Raw genomic sequence first — 22,828 nt, forward strand, 5'->3', positions numbered from 1 at the left:
CCTGTAGTCACAGTTACTCAGGAGGCTGAGGCAAGAGAATCACCTAAGCCCAAGAGCTGGAGGTTGCTGTGAGCTGTGATGCCACTGCACTCTATTGAGGGTGACAAGGTGAAACTCCATCTCTAAAAACAATAAATAAATAAAGATTACTCTTTGGCATATCCCAATGCAACTATACAAGACATTACTCCATCTAGCCCTCAGGTTCACTTGCAGTTTGGCATTTGTCCAAAAATATCCACTGTACCATAATGACCCTGAGGGAGAAACATATTCTCTGCAGGCAAATTTTTACCTCCCTGCTCAGTCCTGGAACACCTGGAGACATTATGTCTATGTTGATTTATGAACCAGCCCTGCAGCTGTGTCCAGCCTACCCACCCCTTTCTGATTTGCATGTTAGGACATGGCCCCCCTGCCCTGAAGATTTATTAACTTGCTGGTCACACCCTGTGTTGTAGTTAGTCCCTGTCAGGACACAGCATGGACATGGGGGCCCCCACTCAGCTCCTGGGGCTCCTACTGCTCTGGCTCCCAGGTAAGGAGGGAGAACACTAGGAATTATTCAGTTTGTGTGGGAAATACTGATTAGCAAGTCAGTGGTATCACCTTATAACATGGTTAATTGTGTGGATGTTTCTTTTTATGTTTCCCATCTCAGGTGCCAGCTGTGCCATCCAGATGAACCAGTCTCCATCCTCCCTGTCTGCCTCTCTAGGAGACACAGTCACCATCACTTGTCGAGCCAATCAGGGCATTAGCAATAATTTAAACTGGTATCAGCAGAAATCAGGGTCATCTCCCAACCTACTGATCTATTATGCATCCAATTTGTACACTGGGGTCCCTTCAAGGTTCAGAGGTAGTGGGTCTGGGACAGGTTTCACTCTCACCATCAGCGGCCTGCAGGCTGAAGATGTTGCTACTTATTACTGTGTACTAGATTACAGTTGGCTTCGCACAGTGTGACAAGTCATAACATAAACCACTCCCTGCCCCTGGATGTCAGATGTGTGAGTCTGGACTGCCGCAGCTGCTCTTTCTGGTGCCTTCATCTGCTGAGACATTTCTCAAAGGCAGCTACACTCTGAAGAACATTAGATAGTTTTGATAGAAGAGGTAAAGAAGGGTGATCTGTACCTTAAGTCTCATCCTTTCTCCTCATCCTCATACGGATGTGGCAATGTTGCTCCTGATTCCACACACAAACAGAGATGATTACACTCGAGAAGTCTAGATTATGATACCAGCTAGAGTGCATATAAGAAAAGCCACTCTAGATTCTAAACTACAGCCATTTCAAGGCCTTTGGGTATGGTAGTTAGAGAAGCTGGAAAAAAAAAAGTGTGGGTTCCCCAGGGATCACCCAGAAACCAGAGCACATTTGCCAGTGAAGGTATGGGCTGTCTAACCATGCAGTCCTCTCTAAGAAGCCCAAAGGTGGGGGTGCTTATGCTTTCAGCTGCCTGCAGCAAATATCCAGGTGATTCCGCAATCCTCGTCTCTGCTCATGTGTCTGTCTCAGGTGCCAATGGATAGTATTGAATTCTCTACTGACTTCCAAATCTCATGGTAGGGTGCTTAATTGAGCAACTCCCCAGGAAACTACAGAAGGGAAAACGATTCCTGGAAATGCCCATCCAGAAATGATGGGAAATTGACAACTGACATCCCAGTATGAGCACAATTGCCCCAACTCTCAGAAGTTTTCTTATTTGAGGATGTCCCCACCATACACTTGGATATGCTTCCCAGTATTATCAGCAAGTCTGGACTCATAGCAAAAAAGTCTTTGAATAATAAAGGAAAAAATGAAGAAACTGCATGAAATATATAATAATTATCACAGAAGAAACAAACTTACCTTGACCCCCCAAAATAAATCCCCAAGTGGATGTAGCATTTCTTTGTCACAGTATGTACATACTTTCTTACTCAAAATTCCTCCAGTAGACAGCAGCATCAGAAACATCATTGAGGAGATATTACAAACGCAAAAAAGCAGACCCACTTTAGACCTATTCAATGAGAATCTGAATTTTAGCACGATAGCAGATGATTTCTGGACATTTCATGAAGCCGTATTTTGAGAAATATTTATTTCAGCTAAAGATATTTTTCCCCTCCTGGGAAGCCATTTTAGAAAATTTCTGTGTAAAGCCACATGTCAAAAATATACCCCTTTATTTTCTAATTAATGCAAAATTATATTTCAAAACTACTTGAAGATTGTAAAGATTGAAAACCATAAGGATTTGTCAGTGAAATGAAAAAATATTTTGATAATTAAATAGTTTAGAATAATTAGAAATTACTACAGTAAAAAAATGAATTAAAATTCTGTGCACCTATGTTAGAGAGTATTGTACTTAAATTCATCTGTGTAGTTTGGTTTGGGGATTTTCTTCACCCCTGCAACTTGTGATGACTTTATTGTACCCTAGGTGATCACTACCCTTCAACCCTATTCCCAGATCAAATGCAATCAATCCATAGGCCATGGAAATTCTTTCTTCTGCCTAGTCTAGACTATTCTTAAAACCTTTCAGTGTGTTTTCTATTTCCTTAAAGTATTTTTCATTTCCAGAAGCTCTATTTGGTTTTTCTTTAGTATGTCAGGATCTTTAGTGAATTTTTTATTCATTTTCTAAGTTGTTTTTCTAGTTTCTTTGAGTTGGTTTTCTATTTTCTCTTCAATTTTGTTGAGCTTCCTTACTATTTATAGTTAAAATTATTTATCTATCATTTCAATATTTTCAGTTTGGTTGGTATCCATGGCTAGAGATCTGGTGTTCCTTTGGGGGCATCTTTTTGCTTTAATTTTTCATATTTACAGGGTTCTTTTCACTGATTCTTTCTCCCTGGAGCAGCTGCAGCTTTTTATTTTGGTATTTTCTTTTGCTTAGATGGAGCTTCCCCCTCCTCACTTGTACAAGGTGCTTGTAGCGTATGTTGGCGTGAAGAACCTTTGGCCTTGTTTGTGAGTACTTTTATGGTGATCTAGGTTCCGGATAGATACTTTGGTTATAGATATCTTTAGTATGGTAGTTGTCTCTGTTGATAGTTGTTTACAGACTGTAGCTTTGATGTGCAAAGTGTATCGCAGATTCCCTGTCTCTCTTTGATGAAAGAGAATGGATATCTTGAAATCCCTTCCCTTTCCTCAGCCCTGTGGTCTTCTTAGCACTGTGAATTGTATTGGTTTAGCTTAACCTCTACGACAATAGGTGGTGCTTATAGGTGAGAACTGACCTGACCCCATATGATTGAGTCAATAAATTCTCTAAAGGTCTGTGCAAATGGACCACCCTGTCACTAGGTGGCACTTGACAGAAGAGACAAACTGCAGTTTTATTTTTGGAGCTTGTGACCAGGGCCAGTACCTCAGGAGGACCTCTAGAATGCTCATGTGGTGGGTGGAGTCCTGGACTCGCAGGTGTGTCCTTGTTCTCTGCCACAGCTGAGGCAGGTGGGGGTGTGAGGCTGGATGGGGTAGGGTGGGTGAGCCTGCCTTCAGACTTACAAAATCTAGAAAGGTAGCTGATTCAGCAGGCTTCAATGGTCTGCTCCCAGTTTCTGGGGAAGGCAACCAGGGAAAGGCTGGAATGAACTCACCCCACCAAAAAGTCTGTCTGTAGAATAAGGCTGAGATTCACAATCCAACTTTCCAGATCTCAAACCTCTCCTGGTCTACAGGTCTGACCTGCTAGTGTGCATCTCCACAAAATGCTGGCAGGCTGGGAGCTTCCAAATTTGGCACCCCAGGTCCACTACAAGTTTCCAGTGGGCCCCAATCACTGTGGAGGCCTTAGCCCGAAGTATGCTCCTGTTGAAGAAAGGCAGCCCCTTGCCAACTTCTCATCACAAACTGTTCTCTCAGCTGAAATGGGTGGTGGAGGAGCCCCAGCTCCCAGTCAGTCCAAGCACTTAACTGTGCTACACCTGGTTGCTACACACGACTTCCTTGCCAGGAGACCCACACTAATTCAACAGGGCCTGTTTCTTGTGGGGGAATGGCCACTCTCCCAGATCACCACATCTCAGAACCACACAATATTATCCCATTAGTTTGATCTATATGGGCTCCCTCACCCCACATATCCAGCTCCCAGAGCTCCAATTTGTTTCCCCCATCTGCCCACTAGAGTCCAAGAGACACAGGATTTAGCCTGCTTGTATGACTGGCTGGGCTGCAACTCTGTGAAATACTGGTGGGTGGATTGGAAAAACTCTGTCCACTGCAGGCTCCCCAGAGAAAAGGTATGGGATTCACTCTTTGTGGGAAGCCCCTGCTCCCACAGAATATCCAGCCTCTGGGAACACAAAAGTACTCCCCACTACTCCATGTTTCCCACTGTGTCTGGCTCGTGGGAATGAGAAAGCTCCCAAGTAACTTGGTAGCCCCCTGGTCACCAAAGGTTCATGAAAGGGAAAGAGGGGCCCCCTTCATCTTTTCACTGGGATTTGAGCCTCTCTGGGTTTGATCCTCGTGGATATCTTTTTTAATTCATCTTCTTCCTTCTCTGCTTCAGTTTTCCTCCATGAAATCCCTGGCAGGATTCAGAACCTTTTCTTCCCTTTTCCTCATCTGAAAACCTACTTTCCCTCCAAGATGGCCTGGCAGGCAATGTCTCCAGTCAGCCATCTTTCTCTCCTTGTCCTTAGGGCAAATCTTGCAGCAAGATTTTTACAACACATCTCAAAAATATCTAGCCTCACCCTCAGTTGGTGGCCTCTTGTCTTAGGTCTAAGAACTGTGAATTTAGGTTTTTGGAGATCAAACACACCAAGGGTCTACAAATCAATTTAATGCTAATTACTCCATGATGAATTAGGTACTGCCTCAGATCTCTATTTCTGATGTGTTTACCTCATTTTGCAAAATGCATACACTTTGCCCTAAAGGTTATGAATAGAATCTGGCTGTATACGACCTATTCCACCTGTCATAGCTGTGCTCCCTGGGAAGCAGGGCTCAGAGTTAATCATGCAGGACATTTATTGGAAGAAATTTCTTAAGATCAACCTTCCTACAAAGAAGAAACCATGAGAAGGATGGGGAGAGCTGCCCAGCAAAAGCATTCCCTAATCCCACAGAGAATACAAGAGCTGAGATTGCTCTCCAGAGCTGACTTGAATTGATACTCAAGGGTTAGAGTATCTGGACAGATCCTGGACAGAGATCCTTTACTCCTCTTCATTCTGTATCTTTATACACCATCCAGGTTCAACTGTCATAGAATTGGGCCCTGTAATCTTGATTCTTAACCTCTCTCTGGGTGTTTTCACTTCTCACTTTTTTATTACTCTTTATGGAAACCATGAAGATATGTTACATTTACTATAATTCTACATTTTGTCTTCATATTAGAATAAACTTTAAACTTTGTTTTGGAAAAAATAAATGGCTTTTAGCTTTGCTTAAAAAAGAACTAAAATTTGGTTCCAAATTCATCACATGGGTATATTGAAGGAGGAAGTATTGTGCCCACCACACTTTGCATAGAAAGTCCTGCCAGTCTTGCATGGTCTGGACCTCAACAGGCATCTGGATGAATCAGTCCATAGGGCTAAGCTGCTGCACCCAGGCAACAGAAGCAATGCATGATGAAGTTTCATGAGGTGAGCAGCCTTCTAGGCCTGGGTCTCAGCATGTTCTAGTCCTCAGGCAATTCCTCAATCTATGTTTCATCCTCAGCAGCAGCTGCCTGTGTCTCTACCCAGTGGTCCAGAGTCCCCAGTCCAAGAAGGAGTGACTCACAGGAATTTTGGAAGTCTACTGGGATTGAAGAAGAAAATTTAGCTGTCCCAGACTGGGGATTCACATAGATACTGAGATAGGAAACGTAAGAAGTGGCGGTAGTATCTGTTCTGTGAGTCGTAGATGATCCTGGAGTAATTCTCACTCTTCCTATTTGTGCAGCATGACACCCTGGGGACCTCATGAGGATTGTGAGTATTCCCCACAGTGTGACTGGGTAGCATAGAACTGATTCTTGCTTGTGGCAATGAGAGTGGAGCCCTGGAGCCCTGGAGCGTAACACCTTTCCTGCACAACTCCTCTCTTTTTTTCTCTGCAGTGTCTGAATACAGGAGCCACCCCTGGCTCTGAAATTCTGTTTCTGGAAGCCTTCTTCCTGTCCCAACACTTCTCATTCCCTGGTGCTTACTGTGGGCCAATGGGAGGCACAGAGGAAGTGGCACCTCCAAACATCCGACTCTGACTGTACCATGGGGCTCCCAGGCTAAGTGGGAGAGGAGGTACTGGGTTGGCCTGGAGCACAAACCTTCCCTGCTTTGCCCTGGTGTTCAGGCCTCCGCTCCTGGCTTGTTCACTTATATGGAATCTCCTTTGAATTTATGGTGTTGGATAGATGGGCATAAATTAGGAACAATGGAGGCCCACCCCTTTTCAGAGGCCAAACTTCACCCATAGTGAAGCCACATCCTACCAAAAACTTCAGGGCAGTAAGTAGTGCTTGTTCTAAAGAACAGTCAGCCAGCCTGGGCAAGGAGCTCTTACCTAAGTTTCAACAACAGAGAGTTGGACTTGGTGCAACCAAGAGCTTCAGCACCTCTTCCTGTTGGATGTCTAGGAGGCCCAAGTTGTCTGATGCTTTTTTTCCACTTTGGGGAAGAGAGGTAATAATATAAATATATTGTATATTGTTAAAAATTGAAATAGAGAAATCAAAATTATATGTAAAGAATATTAGGTGAAAAATATAGGTCATGGCCTATAATGACTGAGTTTTGCTTGGAAGGAAAATCTCAACTTCTTCTAAATGAAACTCAGGTCATAAAGCCCAACCAACTAAAAGAAAGAGTAGTCAAGCCTGATTTTTTATTATTATTATTGCATAAAAATATGGCACGCTTCACAAATGTGCGTGTCATCCGTGTGCAGGGGCCATGCTAATCTCTGTATCGTTCCAATTTTAGTATATGTGCTGCTTAAGTGAGCACTCAAGCCTGATTTTTATGGCCTCATCAGTGAAAAAGCAGTTAATCTTAACAAATAACTTTCAATTTTGCACCAATCAAGTGAGAAAATCAATCTTTAAAAGATTTTATCTCTTGTACCACAATTTTCTTTGCTTTACCAAATGACAAAGCAAGACAAGATACTGTCTGCAACCCAGTATTTTTCCCTATTAAAATAATGAGGTTGAATTAGCTTATTTCTAGGATCCATTTCTGTCCCAACTGAAAAATATAAATTTTATTGGAAAACAACAGAAAGGGCCCTTTAATGTGCTGTAGGCCAGCCCAGAATTATTATGTATTTATTTATTTATTTATTTATTTTTTGTAGAGACAGAGTCTCACTTTATCGCTCCCGGTAGAGTACCGCAGTGTCACAGCTCACAGCAACCTCTAACTCCTGGACTTAGGTGATTCTCTTGCCTCAGCCCCCCAAGTAGCTGGGATTACAGGTGCCAGCCACAACACCCGGCTATTTTTTTGTTGTTGCAGTTCGGCTATGGCCAGGTTTGAACCCACCACCCTCAGTATATTGGGCCAGCACCCTACCCACTGAGCCACAGGCACTGCCCCAGCCCAGAATTCTTGATTTTTTTCTATTAATGGCTGAGTTTTATGCCTTCATTCGCCACCATTGCCTCCCCAAGACCATAGAAACAGAGTTGTCACATTGCTCCGGCACCTACCACTTGTTTACCACTGACCTACTATTATAAACAGGGAGGGAGTGTTACGAATACCAAGGACCTCCTTTTGGTGGAACAAGTGTAAGGAATTAGCCTCAGCAGGGACATTCACTGGGTGATTTGATGAAAACAATAGGCAGATTCCCAAAGTATTTTTTGTAGTAACTTACATAGAGTCCTTCCCCCAGATTATATGTAATAGATACAATCTAGATCAGGATGTATTTGAAGTGCCAAAAACTTGTGCACTGGTTTTGAATTAAAGTGCGGTACACACGAGTCTCCAAACAATTAACAGTGATCAGTAAAATAAGTCTAGGGTTTCAAAACAACCACATAAATTTTCACACATGCATTAAAAGTATATAACTCTAGAAAGTTCAAAAATATCCAAATTTCTTTCCTTTATTTAGAATTGAATTAAAACAATGGATATAGATCATAAGTCATTTGATGTTAAAGTCAAGAGAGAGTGAGAGCTTATCAGAGATAGTTTTGAAACCACAATCATTAAAATAGATAGTTCAATGGAACAGAAATAATGGAAGGGATCTTTGATGGAAAAACTATTTGGAAGGATAAAATTGCCCTTTTCTGGAGGAAACTTAGTGTACCCCGGGTAATACTTAGCCTTTTCCAAAACTGCACTGTATAATTCTTAGAAAAATTAGTGAAGTGGCTGTGGTTTATGTTTAAACACTGAGATCCTAACATACAATAACACACTCTATTCTCTACTATTTATCTTCAAAATAAGACAAAGACACAGGACTAGTGGTCAAATCTTCTACTCTCATGCCTCTTTAAATATGCTTTTTGTTTGCTGTATTCTTATGTCACTATAATTTTTTGAGCCTCACTGTGAAGACAGTCTTGGCTTTCACTGACTCCCTTCATTGTGAGTAGCCAGCAGGGAGCAGAGGAGGTCATCCTGTCAGCCTCCCTGGGTAGATTGGTAGGCCACAGTGCACTGTGTCGCCATGTGTTCCGAGAAAGTTTGCTCATGCAAGTTTGTTCATGCATGTCTGATGACAATGAGGAAGCATAGAAAACCAGTCTCTGCTTAATGACCCTACAGTTTCAGCTGCACCTGACTCTGCTTTGCATAGCCCTTCCCCGGAGAGTTCTCATCTCCCAGAGTTGTTATTAAAGGGTCCTCAAGAGAGGGGGCAGGTGAGCTGGAGTGGGGCTGAGCTCTCTGAGAAAGATGCGATGTCCGTCTCAGCTCTTGTGCTTTCTGCTGCTCTTCATCACAGGTGAGAAGTACAAGAGGGGATATGATGCTGAGTTTCCATCCCATGGAAGGTCCCACAGGGGCCCTTGAAATCATCATACCATGTATGCGCCTGAGAGAATCTTTCTCTAAGAAAACTTGATCTGTCACTCAGAAGTGCTTCCTTCAACAATTTAAATAGATACACATTCGTGTGTCTTAAATAGGTTCTGTATGTATGTTGACTTCTGCATATCTTCTGTTACTGTAGACCTGAAATTGGGCAAAAGCGTGACCCAGTCACCACCTACCCTGGCTCTCTATCCTGGGGACAGAACCACCATCACCTGCACAACAAATCCCAATGAGAAAACCAAGTTTGCTTGGTATCAACAGAGACCAGGCCAGTTTCCTAAAGTCCTGGTATATGATACATCCACCCGGGCCTCAGGAGTCCCAACCCGATTCAGTGGCAATCATTCTGGGACAGATTTTACCCTCACTATCAGCAATGTAGATACAACTGATGTTGCTACTTATTACTGCCATGAATGGCCAGGACACCACAGTGATATATCCCTAAACAAGAACCTTCACAGTCAGAGCACAGCTGCGTCTTTTATTCATGTGTGAGGCATGGGGTCCAAGGCATGATTACAACTCTCCTAGGGGGCATATTTGTTCTTTCATCTAATACCACTAATACCTAGTGGTATTAGCATGCATTTGATAACTGGTGACCTCAGACTACTATTTCAAGAAAGATTATAAAACATAATAAAGTTCCTGAATGGCTCTAGCTAATAGATTAATTATGGAGCATAAGAGTATATATTCATTGGGCACTTTATTTTCAAAGAGCCACTTTACAAAAGCCTGAGGACACAGCAATTAGCAAGACTAAAAAATTTCTCTCTTAATGAAAATTCGAGTAATGTTAATGGACATTCAAAATTATTTACTGAATTCGTAATTAGTGATAAATTATAAGCTGAATGTACACTTGAGAGAACATACATTCATACACACATGCCAGGGGCCTTGCAACATATAGACCTAAAAAGGAGAAAACATCGCTACAAGGAAATAAACAAGGCCTAAAGAAATGGATACATATGCCACATTTATGCATCAGAAATCTTGATGAGTTTCTGGGGTCTTATTTTATGCCTTCTATTTAATTTTGTGTTAAGTGGAATTAGAATGATTCCTAAATTTTCTGGGAAAGTGGTGGGGAGTTTTCAGAACTGAGGGTCCTCCTCTTTTTAAACCATATGGGGTAACTTCTGGAAGTTCCCATGGCATTTGCAAACTGTCCTGGCACTGGTGGGAGTTCTGTTAATATTCCAATACATTATAAGCAGGGTAAAATGAGCAGTGAGGGTAATCTGAGGTTGTTATTCTAGGCATCTAGGTTCTAGCTGGTTTCAGTTGGCTTCCCCACCCACACCATTTTATTAGAGATCTTGGTTCAGGTCTTATGACTCCTTATTGAGAATGTCTGCCAGGTCCCTATCTCAAAATCACTGTCAAACCCAAGACCCTACAACTACAGTTCTAATCCAGAAAATGTGTCAGGATGAATAGAACTGTCTGGTAATGCCTGGGATCTCTTTCTGGGCTGTCTAGTATCATTCTGACTGAGGTCTAGAGGCTGATTTCCCCTTTTTGGAGTTGTGATCCAGCTCCTATTTCCAAACAATCCCACCTACACCTGAAGCCCAAACAAGAAAGACCTTTACCCCCACTTATGAGATAGCTATCGTGTGTGCTCCATAAACAGGTTTGGGAAGAGAGGGATACGTACTCCATATATTCCACTGAGCTTAATGAGGGTCTTTGTCTTCAGAGAAAAGAAGCACCTGATAAACTTCTTTGTGCTCTGGAGGGACTCATCCCACATCTAGGAGTATTGGTTTTGCCCACTACCATGGGACAGGCAGCCAGCCAGCTGAGAAGCAAAAAGAAAGAGCTGTGCAATAGGTAGACTCTCACCCGAGCCAGTGAGGATACAGAAGACTTGAACACTACTGTCAAGATTCCCCACATCACTGAAACACAGAAAGTACCCCACCACAATAGCAGATTGCAGTCTTTTCAAAACATTTACCAAGATAGACCATACTGTGGGCTGCAAGATATCTTAATAAAATTAAATGTATTCAAATTACATAAGCATATTCTCTGAGAAAAGTGGAACTATAATAAAATTAAATGTATTCAATTTACATAAGCATATTCTCTGAGAAAAGTGGAACTATGCTATAAATCAGAAAGTTATCCAAAAACCCCCGAATTATTGGAAAATAAGTAAAATACTACCACCTAAACCTTGAATCGAAGAAGAAATACGTTAACAAATCAGAAAGTATTTCGAATGGAAAAAAAAAATAACAAGTTACAGTTTATGAATTTCAAGAAAGCTCTGAATATATACCCCTGATTTTATACCACTAAAAATCTATATTAGCTAGAAAGTTCTCAAATCAATTAAATTATTTGCACCCACACATACTAGTGAAAGAAGAGGAAATTAAACTCTAAAACTAGTCTTTCTACCCATAGAAGTATGAGAATATAATGGAAACATGTTTTGACTTTTATCATGAAGATCTTATCCATCTGGAAAGAAATATATACATTAGCAGCTTCACAAAAGAATGATCTGAGAGTGGATGGGAAGATTCAATAACTGCTCACAGATAATTCAGTGAAAAGGGAAGTCAAAATAGGCAACACTAATATAATGTGCTGCACTTATGTAAGACTCTTGTGAACTTCAACTTGTTCAGAAGACAAAACTCACACAGTGCAGGCAGCTTTCTATTCTTCTGAGAGTGGAAGGACACTCTCAGTCAAGTGATGGTCACTTGACAAAGGCAGGGAGGGCCCTGAACGTCATCAGTGGCAGCAGATGATGTCACAACACACTAGTCTCTTCCCAGTGACATCACTGAGTGTCCATACAGCCACGAGGACAGGAAGGAACTTTAGTGGCTGCTCTAGGGAGAACACGGCAGCCACAGACTGGAAAGTCTGTGGAATGTGAGTGGTCTGATCCTGGAGAAGGAAGAGGATCTGGGAAGCTGTCCTGGAGAACCCTGGATGCTGTTTACAGAAAAGGAGCCCACACCCATGACTGAGACCCCGATGACCCCTTCCCCAAGGATCTCCAGCCAGCTCCACCTGAGCCCAGCCTGGTTTGAACTCATCCTCTGGGCACCACAGCTGCTCCTGCTGCACTGAGAGGCTGAACCTCTTGGGGTGATTTGTGTTTGTGGCCGTCACACTGTGCGGGATCCTGGTGAGTCCTGCTCACAGGAGTGTGTTCAGCATCTCCAAGATCCACATGAATAACTGTGCGAGTAAAATCAATAGACTTTTGGTTAGATATGTGCCACCTACTTGTGAATATATTTTGCAGATTTAGCATTCTCTGTTTTACAAAATCCTTTCTATAAACCATTTTTGGTATGTTTTTTGGACTTTTTGGTTAAGAATACAATTTTAATTCACTATCCCTAGTCTCCACACTGATGATTATGGGAGTGAACTCAGTAGATTACTGATTGGCTGTGTGTACCTACTTGTGAATGAACCATGTGGAAAATACTCTGAAGACTTGTCATTCTCCGTGTGTTACAACCCCCTTGCTATAAACCAGTTTTCCTATTTTTTTTTTTTTGGTGGAATATCTGCTTAATAACACAAGTTTAACTGCACTCACCATGGAAACCATTCTTTTAAAATAGATAACCATTTCTGGTGTTATTTCTGCAATCATAAACAAGATACATTATCCTGCTGATTTTTACTCATATCATGTCATGACATGTAACTGATATTCACATTACTAGTTTAGAAATACTTTTAGAGAATTATACAAAGTGGAATCTATGCAAAACATACATTCTATACTATAATATGAGAATCATTTATTTTCATGTAATGACCACATCTTGTGAAAACAATGCATTAATTTGTTATTTCAAAACTGAGGTTGCCATTTCTATAATATTATTTACTTCAAAAAGTTATCTCCATTCTCAGGTGGCACTTGTGGCTCAAAAAAGTAGGCCACCGGCCCTATATGCCAGAAGTGGTGGGTTCAAACCCAGCCCCAGCCAAAAACTGCAAAAAAACAAAAGTTATCTCCATTCTCTGACACAATGATGAGGAGTTGAAAAGTCAAAACTGCCAGGCCAAAAAGTATGAAAAATTAAAAATAACAAAATGGAAGTGTTACATGTTAATAGCATCAGAGCACAGAGAAGAAATAAGGACCAGGTGATCTAAAACTCCAGAGTGAGGAGAACCCTGTATAGTTGAGCTGATGCTCACCTGACTTAGGTTCTCCACCATATCTACCCAAGTAGCTGAAGGACAGAAGATCTGACTTGGCACAGACAGAGAACTCCAGCCGGGAAAGGAGGACCCAGCTGAGCTTTGATGGCTGCACAGGCAGCTTCTGCTCACTGTTAGTTTTTTCCATGGGATGTTTAGGGTGGTTTCATTAATCATGCAGGATGTGAATGCTGGGCTTGGAAAGCAGAAGCCCCATCCTCAGGGCTCAGGGATGATGTTGTTATTGCTTGTTTGTTTGTTTGTTTGTTTTCTCCCAAATCTTCACACACCATCCTTAATACGTGTCTCAGTCATTGATGTTGACTATTCCCCTGTTGATGGAACCCCTACTGATCCTACTGGTTAGCATGTCAGTGTGTATCATGTTTTCAGAAACCAAACCATGTGGTCCCTCTGCTGGGCTACCTCTTGGGGCAGAATGAGTTTTCAAAAGCTCCCCTCTGTCAAGCTAGTTTGACGAGGACTGAGTAATGTAACCTCACTTTTCATTGCACCAGAAAACCAATAACCATTTGGTGATTGTAGACCAAAAATCCTTCTCAATGTACTACATTCCCTTGAAATATGCAGGGGTGCAGGCTTGACCTGTGAACCAGGCAGTGGTCCCTCCGGTTCTGTGATTCTTCACAGGTGACACGTCTGGGATCCTTTCTGGATTCACATCATCAACCCTCAACACTGACCACCACCCGCAACCATGCCAAATGTCAGCCAAAGAGCAAGTGATTTGACGGTAGCTCCCCTCCCCTGCATTCCCTTAATGCTCCCCTAGCTGCAGTCTGCACGTAGTCTGAAAATTCTTATCTGTTGGGAGAGAAAAAAAAAAGAAAACGTATTATTATTATGTGTTATTCCACTGGTACATGGGGTAAGTTCTATCACCTATGTCTTCTAAGCATTTTTGTTTTTAAAAATAAACTTTCAGAATGTCAAGAGCTACTTTTATCTATCAGCAAAAGGCAATTGCAGCAAATATAAAAACTACTTAGAAGCTCAAAAACCAAGATTTGTCCTAATTGTCCTCAGCCAGCTGCCCCTGTGAACAACTTGTGTAGAATGCTATCGCCACCATCTTTGTGGAGATAAGAAGTGAAAAGAAGAAGGAATTTGGGAAAGTTAGAAAGCACCATTTTCTGAATATTACCAAATATCATCCTCCTAAAAATATACACAAACCGCTAAACCTGGTACTCAACAGGTATTGCCACTAATCTGTATTGATTGCCTGGCTGTTATGCTGAGTAAGTCTTATTGACAAATGCTGGCAAAGCAGGAGGATTAGGGTGAGATTTTACTCAGCACTCCAGTCATGTCTGGTTACTCAGAAGGCACGTGATCATGTTCATTTTTCTGCTACTTACGCCAGCGAGGGTTGCTGCTGCTGCTGACAGGATCATTAGCGGGTTTTGCCTAACATATACACAAGGCATCCGTGAGACAGGGCCCTCAGAGGCAACCTGCTGCCAAGAGTTCTCCAACATGTTCATCTTATACAGCCAGAGATTCTGCTGAGCTATCATCAAATAACACATTTGGGCAGCTGGGCCCCTCCAAGCATGGAGGTTTGTGTTTAGGGCTGTACCACTGTGGGAGGCCTGTGTGTACCTTGCAGACAGTAATAAACCCCAACATCCTCAGCCTGCAGCCTGCTGATCTTCAGGGTGAAATCTGTCCCTGACCCACTGCCACTGAACCGGTCTGGGACTCCAGATTCCCGGTTAGAAACCTTATAGATCAGGAGCTGTGGAGACCGGCCCGGCTTCTGCAGGTACCAATGCAAATAGGTGTTTCCATTACTGTGCAGGAGGCTCTGACTAGCCCTGCAGGAGATGGAGACCGGCTCTCCAGGGGTGACGGGCAGGGAGAGTGGGGTCTGGGTCATCACAACATCCCCACTGGATCCTGAAATAAGATAGAGGAATGAGGTTATGTACAAAACATTAGGAGACATTTTCATAATTTTATTTCATTATTTCAAGCTGAATTATTTTTCATGACTATGATTTTAGTTCATACCCCCAAAACATTTAATTTCAGTAAGAACAGAAATTTTCAAGCCATGAGAGAACCTCTAGAAGTCCCCTACAGCACTCCCCACTTTCTGTGTCAGAATGTTCACCAATACACAAGCTCTCATTCCTTCTGAAATCCTCCTCGCTCTCTCCCACCTGAACTTCAGTTTCCCCTTTGTCTTGGAGGACGAGAAGATCTCATCTAACATGTACAGAGCACACACGGGAGGCAGTGGGGCCCCAGAGCTCCCTCTCACCCCATTCTCCTGCCTCATCTCCTTCTGTCCTTACCAGGGACCCAGAGCATTAGCAGCCCCAGGAGCTGAGCAGGGAGCCTCATTGTGAGAAGTTGGACTGAGGAGTCCTGATCAGTCAAGGCAGGGTCAGAGCTGAGCTTTTATCTCAGACTCCTAAAGGAAGGCCCTCCCCTGAGGACAGCATGCAAATCCCGTGGTGGGTGCAGTGGTGTGGGAAGAACTAACAAGAGAATGAGATTCATGAGCGAAATACCGTAAAATGTCCTCTGCGTTTGAAGTAAAACTAACAAATAAAATCTGTGCTGCCAGAGCAGAAGTATGAGCATATTTAAATATATTCTCCTGTTTTCACGACCACTTTTCTAATTCTTTACCACTTTCCTGGGAACATTTTACACTACCTTTTGATAAAGTTCATTTTCTATGATTATTTAGTGATGGTTATTACTTCGTTCATGTTTGTTCAAATTATCTAGCTTTGCTGATATTTTTAATGACATAAAATACACACAGAGTCGGGGATAGAAATCTTAAGTCTGCAACTGAGGGGCATTTTACCCAGAGTCATCATTCAGTTACAAATATAGCAGATTTCCAATTCTCCTGATGCTTCCTTATTGCACCTTCCCAGTCAATGACTGCTCCTCGTGTTCCAACCAAAGTAACTGGCCAGCTAATCCCTATCACGATATTTTTGATTTTTCTGAATTTTACATCATATAAAATGAAGTTATGATTTTGTTTCTAGATTATCTCTTATTCATTTAATATTTTTGAGGCTTTCATTTCTTTTTGTGGATTTCTTTTTTTTTTATTAAATCATAACTGTGTACATTAATGCAATCATGGGGTACAGTGTAGTGTTTTCATATACAATTTGAAATATTTTCATCAAACTGATTAACATAGTCTTCATGTCATTTTCTTAGTTATTGTGTTAAGACGTTTATATTCTACTTTTAGAAAGATTCACTTGTACCCTTGTAAGATAAATCATAGAGGTGATCCCTTCAATCACCCTCCCTCCACCCATCCACCCCTTTCTCCTCCTTTCCCCCTCCCCCTCCCCATATTCTTAGGCTATAATTAGGTTATAGCTTTCATATGAAAGCTATAAATTAATCTCATAATAGGGCTGTATACATTGGATACTTTTTCTTCCATTCTTGTGATACTTTGTTAAGAAGAACATTTTCCAGCTCCATCCATGTAAACATGAAGGAGGTAAAGTCTCTGTCTTTCTTTATGGCTGCATAATATTCCATTAGAGAACTAAAAATAGACCTGCCATTTGATCCTTTTTGTGGAGTTCAATGACCATCCATCCTATTTCCTGTGAACATAAAAGTATTTCCTCTTGAATTTCCGTAGGGCATGTTTGCCAGTAATAATTTCTCTTCATTTGTTGTTTATCAAAGTTTTTTCCTTTACTTTGCCTATAGATTTTGAAGATTGGTTTCCCTAGATGAAAAAAAAAATTACTTTTTACTTTTTATCAGCATTTAAATATGTTGTTCCACTGTCTTCTAACCTCCATCCATCATGATGAAAAGTTACCTAATGACCTTATTATTGTTTCCCAGTATATAGTGAGTCTGTTTTTTTCTTATTGCATTAAAGATTTTCTCACTGTCTTTCAGTATTTTAACTACATTGTGGGTAGCTGTGAAATTTACAGTGTTCACTCTTTACAAGTTTCATTGAATTGCTTTGTTTTACACATTAAGGTGTTTCATTACATTTGAAAGGCCTTTCCATTATTTCTCTGAATATTCTAACATTTAATATTTAAATAGCTTGAATCACTGAGCTATCTTAATTTACTCCCTACCTCAACTCGAGTCCTCCACGCTTCTTTGGCAGCAGACTGGTAGTTTCTGCTGTTTTCCTCATGTTGATAAAATTCTAGTCCTGAAGTTCTTGCTGACTGAGCTGAGCGGGAAAGAAGCAATTCTAGGCAAAAGTCCACACATATCTTCTGTCCCTACTCACAACTCTTGTACCTTTTCAAGTACAAATACTTCTCAATTGCTTTTAATGCTTTTGACATTTTCAGAGCCCTGAAATAGTTGTATTTGAAAATTCTTTTCAGCTTTATACCTACGGGAGATTAATTTCAAAATATTAAAAGGGTACAAAAGTTTTTGTTTTGTTGATGGCTTTTGTGATCATGGCTGAAAGTGTGCCCATCCCACAAATAGTGCTCACTATATCCCACAAATAGTGCCCATAGATAACGGGTTTGCTGCTCCCCTCCTACCACCTACCCCCTGCTTCATTTCCACTGATGTTACTTTCCTTCGTGCACACATGCTTTCATTGGTTAGTTATAATTTAGTAACAAATACACGTTGTGGTTTGTTGGGTTATTTTCCATTTTTGAGATACTTCACTTGGGATAATGGTCTCCAGTTCTATCCAAATTGTTGCAAAAGACTTTAATTCATCTTTCTTAAGGCTGAGGAGTATCCGTTGTATGCATATAACCACATTGTATTAATTCACTCATGAATTGATGGGCAATTGGGTTGTTTTTACATCTTTGCAATTGTGAATTATACTGCCATAAACATTCAAGTTCAGGTGACTTTTTGATGAAATGACTTCTTTTCCTTTGGGTAGATACCCCATAATTGGATTGCTGGATCAAATGATAGGTCTACTTTTAGTTCTTTGAGGACGTTGTTTTCCACACAGCTGGTACTAATTTGCAATCCCACCAATAGTGTATAAGCATTCCTTTATTTCTGAATCCACATAAGCATCTATAGTTTTTGGACTTATAAATAAAATCCGACCTAATAGGTAAGCTGATATTTCATTGTGGTTTTGATATGCACTTCCCTGATGATGAGTAATATTGAGCATTTTTTTCATATGTTTATTGGTCATTTTTTTCTTATTTTGAAAAGTTTCTGTTTATGCCTTGTGACTACTTTTTAATGGAGCTGTTCACATTTTTCTTGCTGATTTGATTGAGTTCCTTATAAATTCTGGATATTAGCCCTGTATCAAATATATAGTTTGCAAATATTTTCTCCCAGTCTGTAGGTTATGTATTTATTCTGCTGATTGTTTCTTTACCTGTTCTGAAGCTTTTTAGTTCAATCAAACCCCATTTATTTATTATTGTTGTTGCTTTAATTTCCTTTTGGACATTAGCTATAAATTCTTTTTCTAGGCTGATATCTATTTCTGTTTTTTGAGACAGTCTCATTCTGTCACCCTGGGTAGAGTTCCATGGCATCATAACTCACAGCACCTCAAACTCTTGGGCTCAGATGATCCTCTTGCCTCAGCCTCTCAAGTAGCTGGGACTACAGGCACCCACCACAACATCTGGCTAGTTTTTCTATCTTTAGTAGACACGGGGCCTTGCTCTTGCTCAGGCTGGTCTCAAACTCTAGAGCTCAAGCCATCTACCTACCTTGTCCTCCCAGAATGCTTAGAATTACAGGCATGAGCCATCACACCCATCTGAGGCTGATATGTAGAAGACTTTTTCCTACACTTACTTCTAGAATTCTTGTAGTTTTACGTGTTGCATTTAAGTCTTTTATCCATCTTGAATTAATTTTTTGAATGATGAGATGATGTTTCATTCTTCTACATGTGGTGATCCAATTTTGCCACCAGCATATATGTATATATATTTCCCAGCTTCTTTTCCCCATTGTGCATTTTTTTTTTTTGAGGCAGAATCTTACTCTGTTGCCCCAAATGTGCACTATTGTGAACAGAGTCCCATACCATGAATGCAGAGCATGAGGGGCCAGAGGATCTATCCCAGAAGAGGTGGAGTAAACCTTCTAGAAGTGTGCCATCAGCCTAATGAGCAGGGTCAGGTTTATTTTATACTTTAGGGCTATCAGAGAAATCGTGTGTGTGTCTATCAAAAGACTCAAGTTGTAAACTCAAGCCTCTGAACCTTAGCCAAAGGCTGCTACAAGGCTGGTCAGTGGCTCAGGAGCAGACCAGTTGTCCAAAGACACTGGGAGATGGTCCAACAAGGGCTCAAGTTGAGCACAGCCATGATTTGGGAATAAAAAACATGGAGCTCAGCTGACATTCTAAAGTTTCAAGCATGAACATAGAGGATCAAGATGAGAAGAGATAAGAGTCACAGGTTGTGATATTTCACTGGGTATTGACAGATATCTTCTCTGCCTATTTTTATTTACTGAATGTAGTTACTGCTGTAAATCTAACCAAAGAAACTGGTGTCCTCATGGGCAGGACACAGTTCTTGCACAGGTGGAAAACTAGGTCACACCTGTGTTATCTCTTGGGCCAGGAGGTGGCTGTGAATGTGAACAAATGTGGGTCCAATCTATACATCTGTAAGAACATAGCCATTGGGTTGGGGAGGACCAGAAGATGCTTCCCTTTCCTCCATCTAGGTAAGGACACCTTCATCCCTGTCCTGCCAATGCCCTTTAGTGATCAGATCACACTCCAGGGACCTGGACCCCACTTGCTTTCTTTATAGATGGACCTTCCCAGTCACTTGTATTTTCCTTGTGAGTCTCTTCCCCAGACTTACTTATCACAGCATGTGATAGATGGACTGCTTCTTATCAACAACCTAGTGATTAGGCCACTACAGGTCTTCTCTGCTACCCTGCTGCCAGGGAGTATGCTGGAAAATGGGCAGTGGGAGGGTGGTGTCCAGGACAGTGTCCACGTGGCCTTGGACCAACCCAGTTCTCCCCCTTTTGTCACTTGTAGTTTCTAAAAATAGCTGTGAAATGTTCTAAAATGCAGCATCCTGACAAGCAGAGAGCTGACCAGAATGGCCTGCGTTCTGTTTCAGTTCCCCCTAAAAAACTGATGTATTTCAATATTTTATCCCACTGAGTCACATCCCCCAGGGTATCAAACCCAGGGTAGGCTGCTTTCTGGGGTCCCTCAGCTGTGGTGCATGTGGGACATATACAGATCCTCTCTGGGTCGCCTTCCAGAACTTTGGAGGACTGGCTGTGCTGTCCCTTGCTGCCTATCTATAAATAATACAGCCACTTATGAAGCTTGCTGGGGAGAGGGGAGGACTTGTTCTCTCCCGCCAGACTCAGACAAGTTGGTACAGTGCATAGTGGACCTGTTTCACAGCGTGAAATTATTGATGATTGTAAAAGGGCAGCTCCAGTAGTAATAATAATAATGATAAACAACACCCAGAATTAGCCTGGACTCTCAGCCTTTATATCCAGAGACACACACACAGCCCTCTTAACAATTACTGTGTTTCCTGTGCACCCTCTTGTGGTCAGATGTGGGCAGACACCCCAAGGGATGAGATTATTTTCTTGTTTATAGAGTAAAAGACTCGGTATCATTAAGCTTTTGATTTTCCCAAAATGACATATAAATTTAATGCAGATCAATTAAAATACCCAAAGGATATTTTGCAGTTAATAAAGTGAATTTGTAATTTAGATAGACATTAAAAGGGCCTAGAATAGGCCAGAAAGTTTTTTGTTTCTTCGTTTTTGAGACATAGAGTCTCACTATGTAGCCCTCGGTAGAGTGATGTGCTGTCGCAGCTCACGGCAACTTCAAACTCTTGGACTTAAGTGATTCTCTAGCCTCAGCCTCTTAACTAACTGAGACTATAGGGGCCTGCCACAATGCCCAGCTACTTTTCTGTTGCAGTTGTCATTGTTGTTTAGCTGGCCCAGGCCAGGTTTGAACCCACCAGCTATGGGCACTGAGCCAGACCAGAAAGTTTTGAAAAGAAAAAGAAATTTAGAAGATTTATAAGGCCAGATTTCTATACTTATTATAAAGCTATATTAATTAAGAAAGCATGATATATTTTAGGCATACAGATACTTAAATAGAGAAAGTCCAGGGGGAAAAAAAACTGACAAATACACATTTACTAGATTTCTAGAGGCAACACTGTGAGATACAGGTTGAGCTTTCTGTTTTGTTCTGCTTGCTTTTCCAACAAATCAGTAAGATCTGATGTTGAAATTAAAATAAAAAATTAAGGCTCAGTACCTGTAGCTCAGCAGCTAGGATGCCAGCTACATATAGCAGAGCTGGCGGGTTCGAATCTAGCCCAGGCCCACCAAAAAACACTGACAACTACAACCAAAACACCTACAACCAGGAGTTCTGGCGGGCTCCTGTGGTCCCAGCTACTTGGGAGGCTGAAGCAAGAGAATCACTTAAGTCTAAGAGTTGGCGGTTGCTGAGAGCTATGATGCCACGGCACTCTACCCAGAGCAACAGCTTGAGACTCTGTCTCAAAATAAATAAATAAATAAATAATTAAAAATTAAAACTAAATCCTTGACCCACCTCATACCAGTCAGAAGTATATACTTGAGATATATTATAAACTGAATATGAGAGTTAAAATAATGCTACTTCTAAAAGCATAGGATAATATTTTTAGATCTTAAAGGCAGGCAAAGATTTATTATACAGGACACACATAGCACATAAAATAATCACAGAAGAAAAAATGATGGATTAGTCTAGATTATAATTAAGAGTAGGCACCTCCCAGAAAACAAGGTGTGCAAAAGGTCAATAAAAAATAAACAGTAGGGTGGTGCTTATGGCTCAAAGGAGTAGGGCACAAGCCCCATATGCCAGAGGTGGCTGGTTCAAATCCAGCCCCGGCCAAAAACTGCAAAAAAAGTTAGATAAATAAACAGTAAAAAGTTGTCTCTTATCTTATCATCAGGAAAGGTAAGTTTAACCTTGATACCATTTCAGATTTATCAATAGAAACATAATAAAATATCTGACAATATTAATTATTGTAAAGGATTTACAACACCTGGGACTTTTATACATAGCTGGTACAGTGCAAATATGTTCACCATTTCTGAGAATGTTTGGCAGTACCAACATCCGTGCCAACCCTGTGACTCAGCATGTCCATTCCTAGGGCTATCCCCAAGTGAAATGAGTGTACAAGTCCATAGAAAGCATGCAAACTGTTCCTAAGACCTATGTTAATAATACCCCCAAACCAAAAATAAGCAATTAACTGAGGAATGACTAGATTGTCTTATTTTAATATATATATTAATTATACATTAATATATATATTTTAATGTATATATATATATAGAACTCAGTAGTAGAAAGTAGAAAATTACTCCCACCCCAACCATACAGGCAAAGGTCAAAAAGCATATAGGTCAAAAAAGCAAGATTTCAAAGAGTACATACGCTAGGATTCCATTTATGTGATGGTTAAAAACAAGGAAAGTCAGTCAATAGCCAAAGAAAACAGAGCAATGATGGCCTCGGGCAATGGTGATTGAGCATGGAGTTGACAGAGGTGGAAAG

The 22,828-nt window shown here is 41.1% G+C and overlaps 1 non-coding gene and 1 gene segment (V, D, J or C); one reads left to right on the forward strand and one right to left on the reverse strand.

Annotated features, from left to right (window-relative positions):
• LOC111728266 overlaps window positions 1-22,828 on the forward strand; it is a 224,977-nt gene that overhangs the window by 57,604 nt on the left and 144,545 nt on the right.
• LOC111728275 lies at window positions 6,863-6,966 on the reverse strand. Its single transcript, XR_002775620.1, has one exon. It is a non-coding gene; the product is annotated as a U6 spliceosomal RNA (small nuclear RNA).

Source organism: Otolemur garnettii, unplaced genomic scaffold, assembly GCF_000181295.1.
Source record: "Otolemur garnettii isolate 467f Iridium unplaced genomic scaffold, OtoGar3 scaffold00147, whole genome shotgun sequence".
NCBI lineage: Eukaryota > Metazoa > Chordata > Mammalia > Primates > Galagidae > Otolemur > Otolemur garnettii.